Here is a 6,316-nt window from a genome sequence, read left to right as displayed (position 1 = left end):
CGTCACTGCGTTACTATCTCATTCAGCCTAGGTTGCAGAATCTCAGTATCGGTGATGATTAAATTTTCGTAGTAAACGGCTGGCTGAAAACGGAGTCCAAAACCCAGTGAGGTCACCGTTAGCGTAAAAAATTAGTCGAGAGTGAATACGGAAAGACAGGGAACCTGTGCCACAAGCAGTATTCGAACACTGTATCAAATGACGTGGTCTGAAGGCTACAAGTGGTAACAGGCACATGGCAGAACGTGACCATGCTCACGTGTTAGCTCGGAATTCCGCCACAGGGAGTACGCACTGTAATTTTCGCTTAGGACACGCTGGATACATGCAGGTATTACTCGGAAGTGACGTAAATTTGATATTTACAAGTGAGCCGTCCATGCACGTCCCGAAAGTGCAGCACACCTGTCTCCTACTAATGTGACACTGACTCCAGTTTCTCCCGACTTCAGTGCTGTTCATCATAGTATCTTTTGAAGGTTTTCACCACCGATGCGTCATTAAATGACATTCACTCATAAGAAATCTTATCAAGGATAATGTTTTTGTTATAAATCTTCAATGAGCCGTTGCTTTGAAACGACATACTGCAAGTTATAATACAAAGACTGCGTCAGTTCAGATTAAGCTTTGTGTGAATATGAAGCGTCGCTCTCGGCTTGCACCATATGCAAAGCCGCAAGGAATTGTGTCTTCTTGCTTAATGATGTAAAATGGAAAGATGAATACGATGCTTATTACAGTAGCTATACAATAATTATAGCATCCTCTGCCAATGTTGAAATCACCATGAAGAGAATTATAAAACGTGAAGTACGTCACTATGATCTAGAGGGAAGCCAAAATCAGCACCAACCACACAATGTAAAAATTGGTAACTTACACAAAATACGATGGTGACGTTACAAGAAACGTGTGGGAAAAATTTTAAAAAAGCTAAAAAATGTATCAAAATTATGACACGCAGATAGCCCATAACTGCAAGCTTTCTCATTTCAATCTTTTCGGAGATCACGTTACGGAATCAATGTTTCTATAGAGAAATATAAATGACCTCATTCGTCTCATCAGCAGTTGAAGTACAAGCGACATATATAGACTTTCCGCCGCGGGGGTAGCCGCGCGGTCCGAGGTGTCTTGCCAGAGTTCGCACGGCTCCCCCCGTCGGAGGTTCGAGTCCTCCCTTGGGCATGTGTGTACTTACCACAAGATTCCAACATGTTATAGACTTTTCAGAATGTAAAATATTTGTAAGAGTTGGTAATTCCACTGTAAACTTCGATTTCCTGATAAGAAGGTTAGAAAGACGAAAGACGAGGAAAGATCCGTACCCAATGACTGGATAGTTGCACAGGTCACACCAATATTCAAGAAAGATAGTAGGAGTAATCCATTTAATCACATGCCCGCATCATTAACGTCGATATGCAGCAGGATTCTGGAATATATATTGTGTTCGAACATTATGAATTACCTCGAAGAAAACGGTCTATTGACACACAGTCAACATGAGTTTAGAAAACATCGTTCTTCTGAAACAGAAATAGCTCTTTTTTCGCATGAAACGTTGAGTGCTATTGACAAGGGATTTCGGATTGATACCGTATTTTTGGATTTCCTAAAGGCTCTTGACACTGTACCACACAAGCGGCTCGTAGTGAAATTGCGTGCTTATTTTATTATGTGACTGGATTAGTGACTTCCTGTGAGAGAGGTCACAGTTCGTAGTAACTGACGGAAAGTCATGGAGTAAAACAGAAGTGACTTCTGGCATTCCCTAAGGTAGTGTTATAGGCCCTTTTCTGTTCCTTATCTATATAAACTAATTGGGAGACAATCTGTGCAGCCGTCTTAGGTTGTTTGCAGATGACGCTGACGTTTATCAACTAATGAAGACATTAGAAGATAAAAACAAATTGCATGACGATTTAGAAAAGATATCTGAATGGTGCGAAAATTGGCAGTTGACCCTAAATACCAAAAAGTGTGAGGTCATCCACATGAGTGCTAAAAGGAATTCGTTAAACTGCGGCTACACGATAAATCAGTCAAATCTAAAGGCCGTAGAGTCAACTAAATATCTAGGAATTACAATTTCGAACAACTTAAATTGGAAGGAATACATAGAAAATGTTGTGGGGAAGGCTAACCAAAGACTGCGTTTTATTGGCAGGACACTTAGAAAATTTAACAGATCTACTAAGGAGACTGCCTACACTACGCTTGTCCGTCCTCATTTAGAAGCAAAGCAAAATTTGCTTTAAGTATTTCCATCCGCCCGTATTAACACCTCAACTATTTTTGCATAGCTGATATAGTGCACATTTTTAATTATATTTAGCAAAAATGTCAATTGTTTGTCACTTTTATAATAGTAAGTTTACAGCTTTCAAAAGGTCACCGTTTTGAGCGTAATGATGTGGGAGCTGATGATTATTTCGCGAAATATATGGTCAATAGTTAAATTATGAAGTTAATTCGTTATCGAATCTACTAGTTAAATTCATTTAACTGATTTCATTAAGCTACATACTTTTGTTATAGGCTGATTTTAATTATTAAATTACTGAGATAATTAGCTGTCTCCCCAAGAAGTCTGTCGATCCTCGTCGCATCGCCCTCGAAATAATGCTACAGGGTGCGGACAAAAATATGCGAATACCAGAAACACAAGACATTACCAAACCTAAAACGATGTAGGTAAATTGTTGGCATTCAAAACAGCTTCTTGGGATAAGTATCATTTATCGTTTTCAAAGCAGTTTTATAACATTCTTCCAGCAAAACAGTGGTTACAGTGAGGATAGCGATCACGCCACGCGGAGTGGCCGCGCGGTTTGGGGCGCTATATCACGGACTGCGTGGCCCCTCCCGCCGGAGGTTCGAGTCCTCCCTCGGGCATGGGTGTTTGTGTAGTTGTTAGCATAAGTTAGTTTTTAAGTTGCGTGTAAGTCTAGAGATCGATGACCTCAGCAGTATGGTCCTTTAGGAATTCACACACATTTGAACATCACCTTATCTCCAAAGTGGACCATAAAGATTCAATAATAATGAGATCTGGTGACTGTGGTCACCAGGGCAGATGTGACGATTCATTCCCGTGCTTACAACACCAGTCTTGGAAGATGCGAGCTATGTGAGCAGGGCCTTGTCGTCTTGGAACACAGAATCACAGTCGGGGAACACAAATCGTACCATGAAAGGGGACTGATCAGCCAAAATGGTCATATGGTCCTTGGCAGTAAATCGACCTTGTAGTGTACCTAATGAGATCTTGAAATACCATGATACGGCTGCCCTATTCATCACCGAACCTCCGTCATGTCTCACTCTTGGGACGTAAACTCGGTCAGAATCTGCAAATAGTGTGGAGCAAGACTCATCTGGGTAAATGGTTTTCCTTCCTTGCTCGATACATAAGCCAAGTTTAACGGCTTTGGCTCTTCGTTTTCCTCTTACGGGCATTAGCATCTCTGTTGTTTGGTTTTAGAATTCCAGCTAGCCCTGCTCCCAAGTTACGGAGCTCGATTCTTGTTGTTTTGGAGACATCCAGTTTTGCAGTGACTTATACACCTGTCTTCCTCTTACTTTCCGTCACAGTCCTCTTCAATGAGCGTCTGCCGTGATTACTCAGCACAGACCCTTCTACGAATTATGTCTTAGCAGATCACGTTTTCCCGCTTCCCTGTGTGAGGCATGACTCTTCGATGCGGCGCTCCCTGAAACATCTAGCACTTCGGTTACGTAGATTACGGATATCACCCACCATACGAGAGCCAACAATGTGCCTACGTTCAAATTCACTTGGCTGAGACATAATGTGCTCACAACTATGCAGGAGAGTATTGTAATCACGACTGACACTTGCAGTTTATTGAGGACATTGCATAGGTGCCGGTCGTTGCCAAGTAGAACAGCGCAACCTGCAAACTTGTTTAGCAAGTGCATTTATGCTCAAGCATGTATTTCTCATGGTATTTCCATATTTCTATCCAGCCTCTGTAATTCTACACTCCTGGAAATGGAAAAAAGAACACATTGACACCGGTGTGTCAGACCCACCATACTTGCTCCGGACACTGCGAGAGGGCTGTACAAGCAATGATCACACGCACGGCACAGCAGACACACCAGGAACCGCGGTGTTGGCCGTCGAATGGCGCTAGCTGCGCAGCATTTGTGCACCGCCGCCGTCAGTGTCAGCCAGTTTGCCGTGGCATACGGAGCTCCATCGCAGTCTTTAACACTGGTAGCATGCCGCGACAGCGTGGACGTGAACCGTATGTGCAGTTGACGGACTTTGAGCGAGGGCGTATAGTGGGCACGCGGGAGGCCGGGTGGACGTACCGCCGAATTGCTCAACACGTGGGGCGTGAGGTCTCCACAGTACATCGATGTTGTCGCCAGTGGTCGGCGGAAGGTGCACGTGCCCGTCGACCTGGGACCGGACCGCAGCGACGCACGGATGCACGCCAAGACCGTAGGATCCTACGCAGTGCCATAGGGGACCGCACCGCCACTTCCCAGCAAATTAGGGACACTGTTGCTCCTGGGGTATCGGCGAGGACCATTCGCAACCGTCTCCATGAAGCTGGGCTACGGTCCCGCACACCGTTAGACCGTCTTCCGCTCACGCCCCAACATCGTGCAGCCCGCCTCCAGTGGTGTCGCGACAGGCGTGAATGGGGGGACGAATGGAGACGTGTCGTCTTCAGCGATGAGAGTCGCTTCTGCCTTGGTGCCAATGATGGTCGTATGCGTGTTTGGCGCCGTGCAGGTGAGCGCCACAATCAGGACTGCATACGACCGAGGCACACAGGGCCAACACCCGGCATCATGGTGTGGGGAGCGATCTCCTACACTGGCCGTACACCACTGGTGATCGTCGAGGGGACACTGAATAGAGCACGGTACATCCAAACCGTCATCGAACACATCGTTCTACCATTCCTATACCGTCAAGGGAACTTGCTGTTCCAACTGGACAATGCACGTCCGCATGTATCCCGTGCCACCCAACGTGCTCTAGAAGGTGTAAGTCAACTACCCTGGCCAGCAAGATCTCCGGATCTGTCCCCCATTGAGCATGTTTGGGACTGGATGAAGCGTCGTCTCACGCGGTCTGCACGTCCAGCACGAACGCTGGTCCAACTGAGGCGCCAGGTGGAAATGGCATGGCAAGCCGTTCCACAGGACTACATCCAGCATCTCTACGATCGTCTCCATGGGAGAATAGCAGCCTGCATTGCTGCGCAATGTGGATATACACTGTACTAGTGCCGACATTGTGCATGCTCTGTTGCCTGTGTCTATGTGCCTGTGGTTCTGTCAGTGTGATCATGTGATGTATCTGACCCCAGGAATGTGTCAATAAAGTTTCCCCTTCCTGGGACAATGAATTCACGGTGTTCTTATTTCAATTTCCAGGAGTGTATTTGAGAAACATCAGCTCGATGGCTCTCAGAAATATTTTTTGTCCATTAAAATAACCGAAATGAATGGTGTATGTATGTATGGTATTCTGCCTTACGACAGGTCTTGTCATGAATTAAGCCTCTTCCACTTTTGTCTGTCCATAGCCAGTCTTTTCATTTCTGAATATTTGCCTCCTTTGATATTGTCCAACACTTGATTTCTTCTTTTTCCTCTTTCCCTTTTTTCCTCTTTCCCTTTTTTCCTCCACCATTCCTTCTGTTCCTTCCTTCAATAAACAGTCCCTCCTCAATCAATGTCCAATCCAGTTCCGTTTTCTCTTTCTGATGACTTTCAGCATGTTTCTTTTTTCTCCAACTCTTCGTAATACTTCTTCATTCCTTACTCGGTCTTCCCACTTCACTTTTTCCATTCTTCTCCATATCCACATTTCTAGTGCCTCCAGTCTTCTTTCATCTGCCTTCCTCAGTGTCCAGGTCTCTGCATCATATAGTGCACCGCTCCAGATATCGCATTTGACAAGTCTTTTCCTCAGATCTTTCTTTAGTGGTCCACAAAGTAATTTCTGTTTCCTTTTGAATCCTTCTTTTGCCATTGCAATTCTTCTCCTAATTTCTAACCGAGCGAGGTGGCGCAGTGGCTAGCATACTGGACTCGCATTCGGGAGGACGACGATTCAATCCCGCGTCCGGCCATCCTGATTTAGGTTTTCCGTGATTTCCCTGAATCGCTCCAGGAAAATGCCGGGATGGTTCCTTTGAAATGGCACGGCCGACTTCCTTCCCTAATCCGATGAGCCGATGACCTCGCTGTCTGGTCTCCTCCCCCAAAACAATCCAACCTCTAATTTCTGTTGAGCAATACTTATCATCCATTATTACGC

Source organism: Schistocerca serialis, chromosome 4 (assembly GCF_023864345.2).
Source record: "Schistocerca serialis cubense isolate TAMUIC-IGC-003099 chromosome 4, iqSchSeri2.2, whole genome shotgun sequence".
Taxonomy (NCBI): Eukaryota; Metazoa; Arthropoda; class Insecta; order Orthoptera; family Acrididae; genus Schistocerca; species Schistocerca serialis.
The sequence above is the reverse complement of the archived record's forward strand: the minus strand, read 5'-3'. Positions refer to the sequence as shown.